The sequence below is a fragment of the Canis lupus genome, chromosome 5, assembly GCF_011100685.1.
Source record: "Canis lupus familiaris isolate Mischka breed German Shepherd chromosome 5, alternate assembly UU_Cfam_GSD_1.0, whole genome shotgun sequence".
Classification (NCBI taxonomy): Eukaryota; Metazoa; Chordata; class Mammalia; order Carnivora; family Canidae; genus Canis; species Canis lupus.
In genome coordinates, this window is record NC_049226.1 from 49,406,956 (window position 1) to 49,428,818 (window position 21,863).

Sequence of the window (21,863 nt, forward strand, 5' to 3'; positions counted from 1 at the left end):
GATAGTCTTGGAATGAACCTTCATGCTCATAGTATAAACCCCTTTGGTTTAAAAACTATTCCACGTAAAAACATCTACTTATAACTACCAGCTGCTGGTTCTTTTCTCTTCATACTCATGAATGTACACACAGACACACATAGTCTGTGTATGTAGACACACATGCAGATACACACTCCCTCACATGCACCGTATATATGTAAACATCCAGAAGGAACAATGTGTTGCAAAAATTGTCCTGTTGAGTTTGTAATCCAGGGTGAGTTACTGAGTGCTGATAAGTAAAGGAAGTTCAACCAGACAGTTTAATCCTCCAATTTCCTGTCTTCTAATCAGCCCCTGATTCTTTTGGTTTTAAATTAGAAACATTCCTGACAATATTCAGGACAGGTGAAGGAAAATCAACTAGAAAATAAGTAAGGACAAAGCATTTATTTTACAGTCTAAAGTTCACAGGAGAAATATGAGTGTAATAACAGGAAATCAAGATTTTTTAAAAGATAGTAGAAGTACATAGGCTAGCTTAAGTAACCAATCACATTTCTGAATGAAGTACATTTGGATCATAATTTGATTACAGAGAAAAAAACCCAGGAACATAGTTTAAAGTATTTGCTTCTCCCTAAGCATAATAAGTGGTACTTTAAAAGATGTTGTATAAGGCTAACCTAAAAAGGGTGATAAGAACAATTTCTTTGTACATGTGAGAGAAAAAAAACACTATTCAGATTTTGCTTGCAATCAATTATTGCTAATACTGTGAGGAAATAATAGTGCATGGAAATCTTTGAAGTGAATGCATATGCTTGGAAATTAATATAGTCACACATATTTATAATGGTAGATAAAAATAGGACAAGTGTGCATTTAAAAATAAGTACCGGCAGAGTGTGCAAATGCTGGAAATAGAATGTGTATAAATATGTTTATCACGGACACTTCCTTTTGCAAATATACTGGGTACTGAGAATAGGATATGATTTATTATTTACTGAATCTCCTCATTTTGATTCTTTTCATTTATAGCCATTGTAGCGATTTCCAAGTTATTTTAGTCATCATCACGAAAGAGCTAGTGCAAAAAGCATAGAAAAATCTTCATTAGGCAATGTCTTCAGAGGAATATAGAAGACAATCATTAACAACAGTGGCTCAGTTGAGAATCAACAATTTAAAAATTGAAATGATGAATAAACTTAAGTTGTGAATCCAAGCAAATAACAACAACAAAAGGATGCATGAATTATGAGTTCTTAGTTTTGTGACTGCAGCGATTAGGGCTGTCAATCATTCGAGAAGTAGGCTGGAGTTGAGAGTTTTTTGAATTGTTGAACATAGTAAGACAGTATTTCACAGATGTACCTTGCTTGGTAAACACACATATTTACTTTAGAAAAAGGCATTTACATTCCAAGACATAGCATATCCTTGCTACCCAAGTATTTTCCTAGTATACAGAGTCTGAGTTGTAAAAATTTGAATTAAATGATGGATAATTTTTGACTGAAAAAATCATATGGCAGTTTCTAAAAAGAATGCTTCCAAAATAAGTGCTTGGGAACCTAGCATGGGGTGGGGGGTGGGGGGCGGATAGCAGGATGATTTAATAGCCTTCATTTCAAAGTAACTATGAGTTTTTAAATGGGATTGAAGAAGCAAGACAAGCGCATTGCGTAATTCACATAAAAATAGTCCCATAATACCTTATCAGTAAATCATTAGGAAGAGGAGGCTGTTTATACTGCCTTCGTTTTAATGCCATGTGGGTAGAATGGAGGTAATTCCATTGGACAGAATTATATTTTGAAGCATATGCATGCTTCCAGGGTGCTTCCATTTCATTTGGAGTGGAAAAAAATTTTATGAGGATTTTCTTTAGTTGTACGTTGAAGGTTTCAAATCGAGATGTCACAACATAGCTAGATGAAGGTTGATATGCAATATCTATTTCTTGATTTGCATGATTAAAGCATTAGAGAAGTGGCTCAGATATCAAAAGATTTCTCCTAAGTGGCAGCGCCAAAGGTAATTACTGTTAAAATGTACATGCTCGAACCCTGGTCGCTTGTTAACTTCTAAGTTGTGTTTACAACTCTTTGGGTAGGAGTAAAAGTTTTCATTTGAGTTTTCAGTGTCAGGACCCCTCTCTCACTCCGTTCTGATATCAAAAGTGTAGTTAGCATTTCTCAGATCTTATGTTTGTCAAGAAAACATTAGCTTCAACCCAAAAGAGCAGTAAAAGGTAAAGAAGGCCCTTCTTAGTATTTCACATTTTAAAATAATTGTTTCTTGAACAAAAGTAGCCTTTTGACGACAAAGCGAAAATTTACACTTAAAAAAGAAACTCCACCAACCCAATTAATTTAATCCACCAACCTCCAGTTCGTTATCAAAAAGTGTAGTTAAAGCCCTACTGTAAGCTGGGTGCATTATGATAGGGGGTGGGGATAAAGAGGGAAAGACGAGAGAGGGGTTGTTATTCTCAGCCTTTTATTAACCAGTTTCTTTCATTCTAGTGGGTCTTTATTATTTAGAAAAATGAAAATGATCTGGGGCTGTATCCATTCTCACCGAAAATTTTGGAGTAGGTAATGGCTGTCTACAACTGGCCCAACATATGCCCCCAAACTAAAACAAACAAACTCATTTGCCATACAAATTGTTTACGATTCATTAAAAAGCAAAATTGCATATCCTGGTGCTGGCAGCTGAGGCCGAGCCTCCACGGGCGGAGGGGGCATTCACTGAGTTGCCTTTGTATTGCTGGGAGGACCAAGCGGAGGTTCCCACTATGCAGCCCGGAGTCTGTGCGGCCAGATGACGCATGAGGTAATTTTAAAGCTTTATTTGCTTTTAGTGTGAAACTCGGAACTTGTACTGTCCTTTGGTTAAAAGAGTCATATCAGCCAGGGGCAAGTCTAAATTTTTTTTTTGGGGGGGGATACTGTTTGGGGGTAGTGGGGTGAAGGTATGGAGGGAGAAGGAATGAATTCTAGCCAAGGAAAGAGGAGAGCTAAGAGAAAAGGCAAGATTTCTCTTATTTTAATTAATCCTCCCCCCCTTCATCAAAGTTCTCAATTTCCCATCAACAGTGGGAAATTTACATTAGAATTATTTGTAACTGGCAAATCTAAAATGCTGTGGTATGTGGTCACCTTGGAGGGAAATAAAAAATCGATTTATTCTCTATGGTAACTTCTACAACTTCTTTAAAGAGCACTCTGATCTCTCACCCTTTTTCAAAGCAAAGATCTAGAAGCATTGAAGTCGAGAGAAACTTCCTGTAGTATGCAGCCTAAACAGCAGCATGTGAGCTTACAGCATTGTTTATTTTTAGTCAACTGCATTGCTAAATGTTTCCACCACTTTTATATTTTATATTCCCGGCGGTAAAACATCTGTAAAACAATTTTAAATGAAAAGCAACTTCCAAGTAAACTTTACAAAAAATAAATGACAGTTTTCCAAGTTAAAAAAAAAAAGAGGAGCATTTGGTGATCTTTGCAAGAAAAAAAAAACATAACACAATTTGCCATAAAAAGTAACAGTCTATAAAATCTATGAGCTCTTGAAATACAAGGAAGGAGAATGTCACCCAGAATATGACATCAGCGCGCAGGTTTTTTTTCTTTTTTCTTTTTTTTTTTTTTTTAAGGCTTACAACTTAGCTTAGAAAATAATAGCTAAACCAATCAGTATATTCATTTCTGGTGTTTAACAAGCTGCACAAGGCGAAGCAATAGGCAACATCATGGCAAACAAGTAAACCTTGTTCTTGCTGGCAGAAACTCTAATGGGAAAATAAGTGCCCTGAATAGTTCAGGATCCGAGTGGATAGTCTACTGCTAGTCTAATTAATCAAAAAGTACAAGTAACATTGTCCTGAAATCATTGGCAAAGTTTCTGTTGTCTAGTTAAGAAATCACAAGTTAAAAGACACATGTATACACATACCCACAACCACCTTTACTCAAAGGTCCTTAGGATGGACACACTGTACCCCGAGAGCAGCCGAATAGAATCCTGCAGTAGCTCACTTTTAATAGTCTCTCAGTCCTCAGAATTCCTAAAACTTGCCCAAATGATACCACCATTGGTCCAGGAAGGGGAAAGGAGAACTCTTTCCGCAGATCATGCAATGAAACCGACCATGTCCTGTCTTGTAATTCCATTCGCCAGTCTCTCCCTTCAACATCACTCTCTCTCTCTCTCTCTCTCTCTCTCCTTTTTTTTTTTTTTTTTCTTAAACTGATATCTATGTGAAATGAGCTGAAGTTCACGGTCCAGTTAGGAACGGATAATACATTCATTGTCCTGGCAGCAAACTTTTTTTTCACTCCCTGGAAGAATTCACGCTTGCCACAAGAATAATAATTACGGAAAACTAGAAATGCTCTGCTAACGAAGTAATCCTTAACGGACACCACCCTAACGAGGGCAGTGACGATGTGAGGACTCTCTTCCTCACAGGACTCGCATCTCCCGTGACAATAAACCATTGTGCTCCCTCCCAACTCACTCTACCTCGTAGAGATCCAAGATGTCAAAGGTTGTCTGGCCTGGTTGACCATGACATGTGAGTTAACTCATTCTGCGGCTTCATGGTAGAACTTTATTAAAACTTTATTTGGACCCAGAAAAACGGAAAGATAGAGAGTGTGGGTCTTTTCCAACTCAGAGCTAGAGTTCCTTAGGGATTTAAGACCTGCTCTGAGATAAACAAATGGGGGAAAAGTTAGATGAGAGCTACGGGTCCCTGGATGGAAAACAGGGAGTGGGGACCCAGAGTTCTCCCACAGGTGACTTCAGGCACTCCAATTATTGGGCAGGATGGGAATTCACCCAGGGCTTGCATCTCCCCAGCTCCAACACTCGTCCTCAGAAAATACCCCAGCCAAGGAAAAACCAAGCACCCCACAGTCCCTGAAAACAAAAGTAAAGGGGGTTGCAAAGCTAGAGAGAGAGAGAGAGAGAGAGAGAGAAACCTGATGGGGCCAGGACAAATGTTTCTTTTCCTTTTTCTTTTTTTTTTAACCCCAAGACCGACTTGGCTAAAATACCCACCTCCACCTTAAAACTTCTGCTACTTAAAAAATAAAGAAAGAAATAAAAGAATAATAATAATAAAAAACAACAAAAAACAAAACCCAACAATTCTCAAACACTGTCCCATGGAAATCCAGGGTAAGCTTTGCTGGGAACTCGAGTCGCAGAGTGGCAGAGAGAGGATGGCAAGAGGAAGCAGTGTGAGGCTGCTTCACTGAAGAGTGTGAAAAAAATCAAATGTGAATTTGATGAATGTGAGGTCTGGGACATTTTGTCAAAGAGGGAGGGAAAGTAGAAAAGGGAAAAAAAAAAAAAAAAAAAAAGCAGCCCCGGCTGCCAACTCACCATCCACCAAGTTCTGGCCGAGATGTCGTAGCAGAGCTGCCATTTGATGGAGCCGTCGGAAGCTTTCCCTGCCATTACGCTGTCAGCAAGCTTCATCTGATGCTAACTCACGGGAGATAAGACACCTAATTGAGAAAACATTTGCAGTGGCATGTGGGGCAACATGTAGTCCGGTCCATACCATATGGAATCATGGGTAAAAAAAAAAATCTCCTTGACAATGAACCAATCTCTCACAGACCCAGTGGCAAGGTGAAGTGGAGATGAAAAGTCTTCTGCTCCTAGCACTGTCTTCTCTCTCCTTTTTAAAAAACAAGGACCCACTGCTACACATCAAAGAGAGGCGGTTAAAATTAGGGCTTCATCACTCAGATGATTTTGGTCTGCAAGGTTTTTCCTTTCCTTCCAACAACCAATCCCCCTCTCTTTTTTTTTTTCCTTCTTTCTTTCTTTCTTTCTTTCTTTCTTTCTTTCTTTTTCTTTTTTTTTTTTTTTTTTAAGGAGAATAAAGAGATTTAATAGGACAAAGGCAGGTAGTGGACTGCGGAGGGAGATCGCCACAGGCTATTAGCCTAAAATTTCTGCTTGACAGATGGAACTGCTTAGAGACTATCATGCGATGTTTTGGGCTTTTTTTTTTTTTCCTGTCCCCCCCCCCCCTTCGACTTTAGGTCTGATTCAGTATCTGTTTTTCACAGCCACTTCTCTCAAGAACGTGAGCTGTGCATTTAAAAAAATGTTTAGTTCAGTTTTCCTGTCTTACACATCTCATTGGAAGCAAAGCGAAAAGTCTAAAACTAAATCTGGGAACAGCTGAACAGGTTTTCCAAGGAGTGAAAAAAAAAAATTCTAGGGAAAAATATTTCTCCTTTCTTACCTTATTTTAAAAAGATTAACTCATTAGTTAATTTAGTTGTGAAGAATATAAACATGAAACAACAGTGGTTGAGTCCTTTGATTTTTGGTTCGGCTGGCATCGTATTTAGGTGTGTGTTTTTATGTGAGGAAATACATTACTTATATTTCACAAGTTCTAACCTAGGCTAGGCTGCACGCCATCTCTATTTTTTGGTGTTCTATTTTTTTTTAATTGATTCTGAGCTTTTCTCTGTGAATAAAGTGATCAGTCATTATCAATTCAGTTTCACACAATTCAGGCTAAACTTGACATGAGTACTTCCTTATTCAGGGAAAATCACATCTGATTTCCTTATTGTAACCAAGCCATGTTCTTCACAGGGGTTTTTAACCACACATCCTCTCTTTAGAGGAAAAAAATAAACCACAGCACGGTCCTACCAATAAGAGTGACTGTAAAAATGATTTTTTTTTTTTTTTTTTTTAAGTGAGAAGTTCAGGCAACTGCTGAATTTCAAGTCATTTTACTTAAGGACTAAGAGGGGAGAAGAACTAGAGAGAATACCTTGTATTTGTTATATTTTATTCTTTCAAACTGTGTGAAACTAGGAACTGCAGAAATACCTTTATAAGAGCCGTGTACCAGACACATCCTTTTTTTTTTTTTTTTCCTCTGGATACAAGTGGTTTCTTGATCCCCAAGAACCTAGCAGTGATATTACAGTTCTCTACACTGCAGGTCTTCTGTATAGGCACTCCCGAGCCTGGGGGAATTTATCTACAGCATTTTTCAGGGTGATTGAATTGTGATTATTTAAAAAGTTGTACATTTACAGCCCAACTATCCTGTGGATTTTTTTCTAGTCACATTTTCAACTGAATAATATTTAGATGTACTTATTCAGGACACCTTTTATAAAAGGTGAAATTTGGTGGCATTTGCTTTCCTATTTCTAACCTTTTCCTGAGTAGGTGTTATTTTAACCATTTAGCATAAGGTAAATAGCTGTTTTGACAAAAATAACTTCAGTAAAGTGAATTTTATCCAGTTGCATCTGAAATGTTTTATAATTTAAAGCACGATGCACAGACTGCTTTTACCAAATGAGCCGCAAATGTAACAAAAAGACATTTTTCTCTCTCCCATCCCTCATCGTGATGGGATTTTTTTTCCTAATAATATGGGAGTAGGAAGTGGTATTGAGAATTATTATCAACTATGGCTATTGCCGTCACTCTTAGAAACATCTTTACGTTCTTTATTACTCTGGACTTAGCTCTCTTTTCAGAAAGAGTCTGCAGCAGCATAGGAAATGTTAAGTTACCTTCAGTGTCCACAAGCAAATGTACCTTCTGCTAGGATCTTGCCCTGAGCTTGCCAGCCAAAACATTTATTGCCTTGTGTAGCTGCAGTGTCATTAAAATGACCTGGCCTTTCTGCAGTTTACCAGTTAGAGAAAGAGAAGGAAAAATGCTGGAAATTCTACATAGAATGTAAAATAACATAAACCAGAAAAAAAAGGGGGGGGGAGAGGGAATAAGAAAAGAAATGAAGCAGCATTCTGCACTTGAATCAACCTCCTATTTCATTTCATCTTCTCTTACTTGCTTCTGAAAAGCGGACAAAACCAAAGCGTCTTCGCTTTAGGGTCTTCTCAGCATTCTCCAGGGCATGAAGGCATATGGGCATTTTGGATTCCTGAGCCCACAGCCTGAACAATTTCTAAGTATGTCCTACAGTAGGCTCTGAAATTGGAGGTATCCCTTATCTGAGCTCTTGCGTTTCTGAGACTCGGAACACCCTGTGCGTGTCCATTATTTATGAATGAATGGGGCACAAGGTACACTGGAGTCCAGATTTTACTTTGTGAATGATGGAGGCACCCAGGAAGGCTTTACAGGAGATGGTACAGTAGTTTTGAACAAAGAAATGAGAAATATTATTGGATAATAGTGTTTTAAATCCAGAACAATTAGGTGCATTTAACTTTATCATTGTTCTCTAAGAGGCTGGTGGAAGCTGTCCTTTCTCATACAGCAATCAGTCTTTTCACAGTGTGGCCCGTTGTTAATAGCCTTAAAACAAGATTAAATAAAACATGTTAAATATTGCAATTATTGTGGGAAATAAAATTATTTGGTGAGCATAATAGGGAGCAATTCAAGCATTTAACATGATCCAGGAAATGCTACTCCAAACAATTGCATTTGCTTTATGCATTTTTCCCCTTTGATTGCTGACAGATGCCTTTTTGGAAACAAACATCTAAATGGTTTGCTTTCAGTCAGAAAAAAAATATAACAGAAAGTGGCTACATGTTTTGAATTTAACTCTTGTCATTTGAATACTTCTTTCCACGGCACGTGAATGAATCTGAGGCAAAAAAGGGACCGTCATCAAGAAATAGCCCCATCAGGATTTGGACTTTCTTCCTTCCCTTGAGCAGGTTTTATAAGAAGTGGGAATCCTCTGGCTCCGAAGTCAAGTGGTAGGTTAAACCGCTGGGCATTCCGCGCGGCATGAGGAATACGGCCTGGTGACTGGGGGAGCATTGGAGAGGGAATCGTTTTCTCCTAGCATGAAACCTCTGGCAAAGAGCAAATCACTCTCCGGACTCCTGGCTCTTGTGGCCAACGCGCCCCAAATCGCTACCTCCTTCTGATGAATGGGAAGAACCCCGGACTGCTGAGGGGTGGGGGAGTCCCATCTGTATCTGCTACAGTGCACTTGGATAAAGGCCCCAAAGCCTCCGCTGCCGACAGGTGTACAGTGCTAAGGAGGGGCTTGCGTTTGTCAGATGCTGCTAAAAGGCAACATGAAATGGAATATTAATGATTTTCAGAGGCTGGACAGTAAGTAGAGTGGTTGAGAACACTGTTTCTGAAGTTCAATTGTCCTTATCCTGGCTTGGCTGGTTACTAACTGTGTGACCACTCCCAAATCACTTAACCTCTCTGATTCTCTGTGTCCTAAATAGGAAACTGAAGATAATTTGTTAGTTAAGTAGATAGATGGATAGATAGTTACTTAGCAAAAATATGCATAAATTCAACAGTTCCTCATATGTTATGAGTGCTCAAGCAATGTTACTATTTTGTTATTGATGTTTTGTTATTATTATTCATCTGTTGAGCTAAATCCCCTCCTTTTTTCCTTCTGATCCTGCCTGGTGAGGCTGGGTTAGGTCCCTTCTCTTTGATCTGAGGATCTAACAACAGCCTAATAAATCTAATAGTCTTTTAATTATCTGTACCTTGCCCTGTTGCAGCTCTTAGCACCCTGTATGTATTCTTCTCATATTTACACAACCTTTTCTTTCTGGCTCTAACTATTGCCTCTCCTAGTGCATCGTCTGCCTTTGCAAGTTAACTTCTCTCTTTGAGACCCGGGCCACAGTGATCTCTAGCACGTTTGAATTTCTGTTGCCTTCCTTATCTGTATCATTCATTGGTACTTCATGTAAATTCACTGCATTGTTATTAATCTTTAATGAATATGTCATTCATTCAGTCATTCACTTACCCATTTAACAACAACCTCTGCAACGTAGGCAATTCATGTTTTTTCTTCTTTTTTCAAGCTTTGTTTCTAGAGCCACTGGAAAATTGAAACTCTAGAAGAGTAACCTGATTTTCAACGCATCATATAATGACAACTGACATGTATTGAGTACTTTCCTTTAGAGCCAGGTGCTGTTCTGAGATCTTTTTTATTTTCAGAGAGGTCCTCATGGTGTAGGATCTATCATTAACCCCATTTACAAATTAAAAAACAACAACAACCCAGGCTCCAAGAGTTGAAGCAATTTGTTTAGGGTCCTGGAGTTAGAGATGGAAGGATTTAGGAATTATGACTTTGGAGTTTCACCACTCTGGTGTTGCCTCTCAAACTATGAAAGCGGAAATAACAGAACTTAGCACCTGCTATGTGCCAGGTACTTTTTAAGGTGACTTTGGGTATGATAAGTCACTTAACCTTCACAAAAATCCCAGAAGTTCGTATTATTATTTTGAATTTGCAGATCAGGGTCAAAAAGTAAGAGTCTTGCCTACTGACACCTACTCAGCAGGGAGAGCAAAGATTCAACCCTATGTCTATTTGCCTAAAAGATTTTTCCTACTCTAATAAGGTAGCTCTCAGAAGACTTTAAAAAATTTCTTTCGTAGAGTTGGATGCTAGGCTTAACAAATGTTTATGGCTTTGGATATCTAGGCTGTTGGAAATCATGAAATTGGAAATGTATACTTTTGCCGACACTGTAGAGAAGTTTAGTTTAGGGCAAGGGGTATTTAAGACCTCTTTTTAAAAGCCTGTATTGAAGAAGGATTATCTACTATTAATACCTAGGTCTTTTTTCTAACCTTAATCAGGTGGAAAATCCTAAAATGGTGTTCAGGACATCAGTGTCTAACCCTGAAAATGAATGTGGACTCACACGGAAGCTTTGGAATAAGAGGAAGAATCTACACAAAAGGATAGATAGTCTAATTCCTCCAGAGCCCAGAAAAATGCCAAGGTCTTTGGTGGCAGATTTATCCCTACTTGATGAAAAGTATCGAAGTCTTCTGAACAGGTACACATCATTACTGGGCATGAGTGTGGGGACTTAAATAAAACCAGTGTCCCAAGTCACCTGGCATGGTTTTCTCACCGTATGGCAGAAGCAAATGCTACAAAGCTGAAAAGGGCAGAATTGAAGAAAATGCCAGGGGGTCCAGACAGCCCCATCCGTTTTAATGATATGCCCAGAGATTGCCCAGATTTTTGAACTAGGATATATAGATATTTTTTTTTCTCAAGAAAAATATTGATGTTTTTTTTTCAGCAGAAACTCACCCTCCATGCCCTGTGAAGAATTCATTTGCTTCCTAGTGGCAGTTCTTATACTTCGTTTTCATTTAGAAATTCTTTGACTTGGACTTTCTCTGCATTTTCTGTTAACCAGCTGCCACCCAAGATTGAACTAAACCCTCTGCCCCCTGTTAAAAAAGAAAAAAAAAGGAAAACTGCATACAGCACAACCCTCTAATAAGTATATTCACAACTTCTATGCAAGGCGCTTAAGAAAACTAAAAGGTTAATATATTCTAACTAGATGTTGGGTGTAGAATGTCAGATCTGTCAAATTTCATTATAACTTGCTGCTCATTGAAAAAGATTTGATTTCTTTTGCCACTGTCCTACTATGTTCAAGTCACAGACTGCCAGCAGCAGCCCACTGAAGACCACAGGCTGGCAGTGAGCGGGCTCGAGTGGGAAACCAGCCGCAAGGACCATCTGTTTCCGATTTCTAGCTGAGCCAAGATGTGCGGTGAAGTGCATTCCATTCACCAGGCCAGCTTCTCCCCTGCTCAAGTTATTAGTGTTACAAGTGAAATTATCTTTTCCAAACAGCAGGGGAGCTATAATCCTTATGGAACAGGACCTTAAAACGCACACTCGCACTCACAAAACACACACCCACATACACATGCATGCACAACATTCAGACATCTTTTGTTAAAGTTGTGTGTAAGGCTGCTTGTAAATCTAATTACAGTCTTCATGGGGTTTATAAAGTATGTTTTATTAAGCATGATAACCTCTGAGGCAGCAGCTTATACATTGGCCTCATTTAATCTAATTGAATGATCAAATATCTTTAGGATGCTTTTGTGGGCATGGTTGAAAAAGACAAGACAGATGTATTTAAACCATCTTAAAATGTAACAGCTTTCAGAAGCATAATGGGTTTTTAGGAATAATCAATGGGAGCCCTTGCTTGGTGGGCCCAAGTGAGCCAATCATGTGCAAATAAGACAGTGCTGAGGCGAATTGGCCAGTTATTAAATCCTCAAGGTGCCAAGTGACTGGTTGTCACCATGTAAGTTGGAAGACTATACGTGTTTGTTATTTGGGGTTGATCTTTCTCAAGGCTGACCACTTTTTAAAAAAATATGGAAGTGAATTAGCACAGCTGATTGTGCGATAGTGTAATAGAAATAGCAAGAGAAGTCAGGAGGGTTTAATTAATTAATGTAGTAAACACGCGTCTAGTAACTCATGTTTGCCATTGGGCTAGGTGGTCAGGATACAAATAAGAAAGACTTGGGAGCTGCCCTCAAGGAGCTTTTGGGTGCTTCTATTACAGTGTGATGGAAACATGGTGGTGGCCTAGTGGTGGTTCTTCCACATTTGATGCATGACTCTGGATTGTCACATGCCCTCTACAGGCTGGTCTGTAAAATGGAGATGGCAATGGCTGACTTTTAGGGAGTGTTGTCAGAATTAAGTGAACTAACATATGTAAGAGGACAAAGCCGGTGATAAGAATTTAGCCAGTGTTCAATATATGTTAGTTTCTATTCCCTTGTAGTTATTCTGGGAATACTCAAGAACCTTGAGTGACCTTCCAATAGATTTCTCCTTGGTGGATGAGTAGCTCAGTGGATCTGGGGAGGTGGCCTCGGTTGTGGGTCTCTGGTCATGCCAGCTAGCCCTAGACCATTTCAGAAGGCAGGGCCTGCAGAGGGCGCCATACAGAGTCATGAATAATTAGGAAACTAATTTGGTTCATGGTGAATGAGAGACTGATTGAGTCTGATTTCTCCAAAAATGAACTTTTTTTTTCTTTTCAAAGCAAAGACCACATACATTTATTTCACATGAGAGGAGGGAGGTAACATGACAAAACTTGTTAGTTTGTAGATTAAGAAAATGAGGCCCAACAGAGAGAATTACCTGGAATTACCCAGCTAGTTCTGAGATCTCCAATCGAGACATCCAAATATTCAGTGTCTCTGTTTGCTGCTGTATCACTTGTTTCCCAATGTTTGAAGAGCTATGTCCTGAATTCTGTAATCAGTTGGATTCAGATGCACATGAGACCCTGCCACAGCTGCGCCTGCTGATTATATTATACACCTGGCAGTTGCGTCATTGCGCTTTACTTGTGTTTACAGACAGAAATGGAGGCTTCTAGCAAAGCTCTCTTACTGGATCAATGCGAAAACTAAGGACCAGTGTCCTTGGTAGAGTACCCAAAAGCAAACTTTGATTCTTGTGTGAGACTTGGGGAAATTTGTGTGTAAGAATTTTATTGGGGTGGCTGTCAGGATCAATACCTACAGAGAAGTAAAAGAAGGAGGAGTTACAAATCCATGCAGTCCCAACAGAGGTCTAGGTAATCCTATAGGGAACCCAGAGGCTGGAATGGCCCTGCAGAACTGTTCCAAATTGGGCAAGTGGGCCAAGCCTTTGTACTCTCACAATGACTGGTTGTTGAATGTGAGCCATCTCAGGCAAAAAGAAGAGACTTTTGACTAGATGGACCTTTCAGCCAAAGACAAAATCCAGAGGGGTATTAGCTGAGAGCTGTCAGGCTCCAATGTTTCCAATAGCTGGAGGGGATCTAGGTGGTGTGCCAGAGGATCCATTGGTACCCAGAGAAATCAAATGGCTTGCATAAAGACACCTGCCAAGTTAGTGGCGACTCGGGCCTGAAATGAATGGGTCCCAGTCCATACCTCTATTAGATTCCCAAATGACGAGGAGAAGGTTTTATGTCCTATTTGAGCAGAATCTACACAGTATATCCAGGAGCACCCCTTCTCATTGAGGAACAATGGGAGGTAGGGAAAGAAAGCCAAGACAATGAGGACACTGTTGAGCATTTCTTGGCTTTTTCTCCAGTTGTCCAGTGGCAGGTACCTTCCTTGGCATACACAAGAGTTCAGAGAGTGAATGAAAGAGAGATCTGGAGTGTGACTCTAAACTCATGCGGTCAGATCACTATTTGAATCACCAAAAAGCATCCTGGAAGAAGCATTCCAGGATGTGTTGGCATCTCACTGTTTCAGTGGAGAAAGAGTTTGGGTGAGAGAAGGTGGAAGCAAAGGGCAGCAGTGAAGTGAAAAATTGGTGTTTCATAGTCCCTGTATTTTCATCTCAAAGAAGCTCTTCCACAGAGTACCTAGTCAAGAAAAGAAAAGAAAAAACCTAAAGTATGAATGGTGGGGGATGATTAAATTCTTTGCTTTACAGGAGAGCTTGGAGAATAAATCTAAGCTCCCATAATCTTTTAAAAAGAGCAAATTTGCCAGTGGCAAGATTTCATTGTTTTTGATGGCTGAGAATTTTCCATATTATATATATGTGTGTGTATAAAATATACATATACATATATGATCATATATATATCATCTTTATCCATTCATCTGTCAATGGACATCTAGGCTCTTTCTGTATTGTGGGTATTGTGGACATTGCTGCTATAAACATTGGGGGTGCATGCACCTCTTTGAATCACTAGTTTTGAGTCCTCTGGTTAATACCTAATAATGCAATTGCTGGGTTGTAGGGTAGTTCTATTTTTAACTTTTTGAGGAACCTCCATACTGTTTTCCATTTGCAACGATGTGGGTAGAACTAGAGGGTATTATACTAGGTGAAATAAGTCAGTCAGAGAGAGACAGATACTATATGATTTCACCCATATGTGGAATTTAAGAAACAAAACATATGAACACAGGAGAAGGGAAGGAAAAATAAAATAAGATGAAAACAGAGAGGGAGGCAAACCATAAGAGATTCTTTTTTTTTTTTTTTAAGAGATTCTTAACTATAGGGAACAAACTGAGGGTTTCTGGAGGGGAGGTGGCTGGGGGGATGGGGTAACTGGGTGATGAGCATTAAGGAGGGCCCATCACCCAGTGGAATGAGCACTGGGTGTTATATGAAACCAATGAATCACTACTACCGCTGGAACTAATAATACACTCACTGTATGTTAACTAAATTGAAATTTATTTATTTATTTATTTATTTATTTATTTATTTATTTATTTATTTATTTATATTTTATTTATTCATGAGAGACACAGAGTGGTAGAGACATAGGCAGAGGGAAAAGCAGGCTCCCTACAGGGAGCCTGATGTGGGACTCGATCCAGAACTCTGACCACAACCTGAGCCAAAGGCAGATGCTCAACCACTGAGTCACCCCAGCGCCCCCTAAATGGAATTTAAATTAAAAAAAATTCCCCAAAAACAAAAATTTAAAATGAAGCACAAATGCAAACCACCAGAAAAAAAAAAAGTAAATTTGTTTAGCATTGAAAGAAGGCTTTTAGCTCTCTTCTACCCCAACTAATCCTGGCTCTTTCTGTTCCCATTACACCATCAATTGGATTCTTTTATTTGCTATAACATTTAAAAATATATATGAGAATATAACATATTTAGAAGAAGCCATCTTGATTTTTGAGACATTGTCCTTTCTCTGTTCCACTAGCAGAGAACATGATGTAAATGACTTGGGAATCCATGGGGCACAGAAAATCTCTAAGTTGGTACCTTTTCCCTGGACCTTGATGGGACAATTCAAGAGACTTATTTCTGCCTTGTTCTTCACTGTCCCAACACGATGGTCAGCCATTTCTACAGGGGATCGTGGACTGCCCCTTGTGAGAAGCAAATATAGGATTTCCACATGCACTTTGGGAACTTTTCCTTTCACTTCTTTCCTAATGGTTGGTGTAGACTCTTTCCCTACTCTCCTGCCTTCCTATATCCTCTTACAGAGCCTGTATTTATAGTTGAGAACTTTTTTCATTTTTCTCCATCCCTCTCTTCCTCCTTTCCTCTTGTCCTTCCTTCCAACATTTATGGAGCAGCTCTTATATTCCAAATACTGTGCTAGTTACTAAGCAGGTTCAATTATAATTAAGACAGGAACCCACTTTCATGGCACTTGCCCTTAGGGCAGGTTAAGCAAGGCATCCCAATTGCAGTGTGATAGCCACTGTGATGGGAACCTACAGGGTGCTAAGGGAGGACAGAGAAAGGACACCCAGCTTATTATAGGGCTGGTGGTAGGGTGGGTTGGTTGCATTTCCTGCAAGAAGTGACAGTGATGTTTGGTTTGAAGAATGAAAAAGTATGGCAGACAAAGGCAGCTATGAGAAGGAGGATGATGGCAGGAGTTTTTTTCTAGAAAAGAATAATATAGCAAAGACCTGAGGGAGAGCCTGGTAAGCTGAAAATAGCCCAGTGTGCTTGGAGAGTCTCACATTACCTGATCTTCACATTCTCTCTGTAGATGGATCTACAGCTCACCATCTGTTTTTGTATGGCCCACAAGCTAAGAATAATTCTTACTTTTTAAATGTTTGGGAAAAAATGAAAAGAATAATAACATAGTGTAACATGGAAATGATATGAAATTGAGTTTTCAGTATCCATAATAAAGTTTTATTGGACACAGGCATGCTTATTTGTTTGCATGTTGCTTATGGCTGCTTTCGCACTACATTTGCAGAGTAGAGTACTTTAGGGCCATATGGTGTACGTCATATGGCCCTAAAAACCTAAAATATTTACTATCTGCCCTTACAGAGAAAGGTTTGCTGACTCCTGGCCTGGTGGTTGGGGCTTAGGGCCTGCAGTCTGTGGGCTTGGATTCAGACCCTGAGTCTTCAACTTCTAGTGATGTGACCTTTAGCAAATTTCTTAAATTGTCTATATGCCAGTTTACTCACTTGAAAACTGGTAATAATAAAACTTTAAGGCTTATGAAAATTGAAAGAGATATTGCCATGTAAAGTTCCTGAGAATAGGAAATGCTGGAATAAAATTATTTATTAAAATAATTAAAGGGATCCCTGGGTGGCGCAGCGGTTTAGCGCCTGCCTTTGGCCCAGGGCGCGATCCTGGAGACCTGGGATCGAATCCCACATCGGGCTCCCGGTGCATGGAGCCTGCTTCTCCCTCTGCCTGTGTCTCTGACTCTCTCTCTCTCATTCTGTGTGACTATCATAAATAAATAAAAAATAAAATAAAATTTAAAAAAAAATAATTAATGACGATTTCAACCATTTTAAGATATTAATAACATTTGTGATAAGATAAATATGATAACATTGTGAGTTGCCATATTCATTGCTGGAATAACTGCCTTGGGAATTCTCAATTAAAAAATATTTCCTGTTAATAGATTAATGGGGAAAGAGAAAGTCATATTTGTGAGTGAGAAGAGAAAGCTGTGAGTTGCCAGAACTTCTCAAATAATTATAGCTAAAATTGATTGAGAGCCTGCCATGACGTGTGTTACTAAGCACTCTATGTGCATAGTCTTCATCTGATCATCATTTCAGACATATGAGGTAGCTACTCCTGTCGCTCGGTTTTGCAGGTGAGAAGAACAAAGCTTGGAGCAGTTAAGTTAATCCAAACAGCCAGAAGGAGGTAGATTCATGATTTGAACCCAAAGTGGTCTGATGCCAAAGTTTCTGTTTTAACTACTGTGCTTTTGGAAAAATCTTCTAATGAAAACCAGTGACCTACATTACAGGGCCCAGAGATGTGGCTGTGGCTGGCACATCGGAGCATCACTCTGAGCTGAGCTCTGCAGAAATGCTGGTTGCTATTGCTACTGCCCAGGGTCCATTCTAGGGTCAATTTCTCAGAAACTTCCCATGAGAACTACAACCAACATTATTCCTTGAGGATTGTCCTATTAGGAGTGGTCCTGCATGTAATCTGTTATTTGGGTACGGGGATATGGGTATGGTTGCACTTGGGGTAGACAAGAACGAGTTTGGGTATGTAATGGGGATAAAATGTTATGATTAACAAAGAAAATCTATTTTCTTTGAGAAAGAAATTGGAAATCTGTTGACTGGTGCTTTCTTTGAGAAAGAAAATAGATTTTCTTTGTTAATCATAACAAAATCTATTTGGTCTTCAAGTATTATTTAGTGACATGGGAATTTGCTCACAAATTCTTTTACCAAAAACCAAACCCATACCATGATTGCAGTTCAGTAATAATGTGTATACATGTATGTATTTTCAAAAAGATAGGGAAAGAATATACCAGGATAATCAGTAGTTTCTCTCTGTGTGTTGAGGGAATAATGGTGAATATAATTACTATTAATCACTACTTTCTTTTTCTGGAATTCTAAAACAATGAAAATAAGAAAATAAGATAAGAAAATAATAAGATAAATGATGTGGAACTATTTATCAAAAAACTTAAAAAATCTTTAAATTCTTCAATGTCATAATTTTACTGTGGTACACTATCATAAACATGGATCAACTATTATATATACAGATATATGTTCATTTTAGCATTATTTGAAATAGTAAAAAAAATTTTAAAAATGTCCTGCATGGCACAACTACATCAAAGCATATTAGGTAGCCATGAAAGAAAATGTTTACAAATGGAAAATGCTTATGCTATTATACTGTACTCCACTTGATCTTAGCCAAAAGGCCGAGAAGCAATTGCTATTATACTGTAAGTAAAGCAGGGTATAAAATTGAACATATAGTATGAGCACAGTTCAGTGAAAGCTCAGTGATCTACTCATTAAAAGACAGAAAGAAAACACATGCAAACGTTAATGGTTGTGTATATAATTGGTAGGATTATACATTTTTCTCCTTTTCCTGCTTCTCTGCAATTTCAAAATCTCCTTTAATAAATGGATATTATTTCTATAATGAAAACAAATAGGCATTAAAAAACTATGGAAATTGGAAATCTGTTGACTGGTGCTTAGTCTTAAATATGTCCCCCTCTCTCCATGACCCACTGCCTGACCCTTTATCTCTCCTCATTTTCCAGATAAGCCTCAAGTGGCTTAATGAGAACTCGAAGAACATCAAGTTGGGAACTGGGAGATGTGGATTCTAGCCAGGAATGCCACTAACTCACCGCATACTCTGGGGTGAGTCCCTTTTCCTTTTGGAGCTGCAAGTTCTTTATCCATAAAAGGAGGAGAGCTTAGATTACATCAGGGCTTCTTAAGGGACTGGGCTGAGAGGGAGTGAGATCTCAGTGGTAGTGTGTGTTGTCTGAAATCTGGATTCCTCTCCTCCAACCCAACACAATACAAGTTGTTCTCCTTTTATAGTTTCTTTAATGAGTTTACTGGACAAGTTAAGTGAAGAATGATTCCAATGTTAATTGAAGTTTCAAAACCATTGTATGGGACACTCTAGATTGTTGATATCTAGATCATCGACTACTTACAGGGTGTAGCTACTGTTCATGACTCTATTTTAATTTTAAATTTTTTATTGTGATAAAAAAACATATAACATGAAACCTAGATTCTCAAGTTTTTTAAGTGTACAGTACAGTATTGTGAGCTATATGCATGGTGCTGTAGATCTCTAGAACTTTTTCATCTTGCATGATAGAAACTCTATACTCTTTAAATAACAACTTCCTGTTTCTCCCTTCCCATAGCCCCTGGCAACCACCTGTTTACTTTCTGCTTCTAAGAGTTTGACTACTTCAGATATTTCACATAAGTGGGATCATGCAGTATTTGTCTTTCTGTGACTGGCACAGCAGAATGTCTCCAAGTTTCATCCATATTGTGGCATATGACAAGATTTTTTTTAATTTTTTTTTAAAATTTTTATTTATTTATGATAGTCACACACACAGAGAGAGAGAGAGAGAGAGAGGCAGAGACACAGGCAGAGGGAGAAGCAGGCTCCATGCACCAGGAGCCCGACGTGGGATTTGATCCCGGGTCTCCAGGATTGCGCCCTGGGCCAAAGGCAGGCGCCAAACCGCTGCCACCCAGTTCCATTCTTTTACATGTAGATGACCCATTACCCCAGGATCATTTGTTTAAGAGACTATCCTTTCCCCGTTGTATAGTTTTGGCATCTTTGTCAAAGACCATTTGCCATATATGCAAGGGTTTATTTTCTGGCTCTCTGTTCTGTTCTATTGATCTATAGGTCTGTCCTTATGCCAATACCATACTGTTTTGGTCACTGTAGCTTTGTATTATGTTTTGAAGTAGAAACATGTGAAGCCTCAAGCTTTGTTCTACTTTCTCAAGAATATTTTGGTTATTTGGGATCTTTTGTGTTTCCATATGAATTCAAGAATTGTTTTTCTCACTTTGGAAAAAAACCCCAACCATTTGGATTTTGATAGGGCTTGCATTGAATCTATAGATTGCTTTGGGTAGTATGGATATTTTAACAATATTAAGCCTCCAATTTATGAACTTGGGATCTCTTTCTATTTATTTACGTCTACTTTCTCTCAGCAATATTTTGTAGTTTTTAAAGTTTTTCACCTCCTTAAATTTATTACTGAGTGTTTTATTCTTATTATTGCTATTTTAATTGGGATTGTTTTCTTAATTTCCATTTCAGGTTGTTTGTTGTTAACATATAAGAACACAATGGATTTTTGTATGTTGATTTTTGTATCTTGCAACTCTGCTGAATTTGTTTATTAGTTTAACAGGTTTTTTTGTGTGTGTGTATGGAATCCTTAGGGTTTTCTACATATAAGATTATGTCATCGGCAAAAAGAGACAATTTTACTTCTTCCTTCATAATTTGGATGTCTTTTATTTCTCTTTCTTTTTTTAAAAATGATTTTATTTATTTATTCATGAGAGACACACAGAGAGAGGCAGAGACATAGGCAGAGGGAGAAGTAGTCTCCTTGTGAGGAGCCTGATGTGGAACTTGATCCCAGAACCCCAGGACCATAACCTGAGCTAAAGGCAGACTCTCAACCACTGAGCCACCCTGGTGCCCCTTTTACTTCTCTTTCTTGTCTAGTTGCTCTGGCTAGGATTTCCAGTATTATGTCAAATAGAAGTGGTGAGATTGGGTATTCTTGTCTTGTTCCTGATCTTAGATAAAGTTTTTTTTGTTTTGTTTTGTTTTGTTTTGCACTGTTGAGTTTTTCACTATAGGATTGTTATATATGGCCTTTATTATGTTGAGGTAATTTGTTTCTATTTTCAGTCTGTTGGGCGTTTTTATCATGAAAGGATGTTGAAGTTTGTCAAATGCTTTTTCTTCGCCTATTGAGATGGTCATGTGATTTTTATCCTCTTTATGTTAATGTGTTGTATCATGTTGGTTGATTTTTGTATGTTGGATCATCCTTGTGTGCCAGGGATAAGTCCTATTTAGTCATGGGCATTATTCTTTTAATATATTGTTGCATTTTATTTGCTAGTATTTTATAGAGGATTTTTACACCAGGGATATTGGCCTATAGTCTTCTTTTCTTGTAATGTCTCTATTTGTCTTCACTATCAACATAATGCTGGCCTCATAAAATGAGTTTGGAAGTGTTCTCTCTTCTTCAATTTTTTGGAAGAGTTTGAGGAGGGTTGGTGCTAAGTCTTCTTTGAATGTTCTCTGTGGTCCCCAAGTACCCAAGGTATGCCAGTTCCATAAGCACTCTAAGTCAAGCAAAACAAAACAGCCCCCTGAAAAGCTGGAATGTGGGATGTACATTTCACTCTTTTCTTTCCCTCTCAAGGGAGATGCTGCCAGAGTGCCTACTTCTGATCATGATGAACTGTGTTGATTTCTTACTGTTGTATTACAAGTTCCATGGAGTTCCATAAACTGCTGAGCTCTCTTTTGTTCTCCGTGGCCCCCAGGCATCCAAGATATGCTGGTTCCCCATCAGCATTCCAAATCAGGCGAGATAGAAACCAATCCCTCAGGCATCCCTGTGAAAAACCGATACATTGGACATACATTCCACTCTTCTTTTCCTTCCTAAAGGAGAAGCTGTGAGTTGGACTTTTCATCTTAATTGTAAACTGTGCTGTCTTGGGGA

General features: G+C 38.7%; 1 long non-coding RNA gene across 5 annotated transcripts in view; it reads left to right on the forward strand.

Moving 5' to 3' along the window:
* The first annotated feature begins 2,703 nt into the window (after positions 1 to 2,703).
* Positions 2,704 to 21,863, forward strand: part of LOC119871878 — a 280,228-nt gene continuing 261,068 nt past the window's right edge. For all 5 annotated transcript variants that reach the window (XR_005359688.1, XR_005359689.1, XR_005359687.1 and 2 more), the window contains exons 1-2: positions 2,704 to 2,829; positions 18,867 to 18,969. This is a non-coding gene — a long non-coding RNA (uncharacterized LOC119871878). The remainder of the gene's footprint in view (positions 2,830 to 18,866; positions 18,970 to 21,863) is intronic.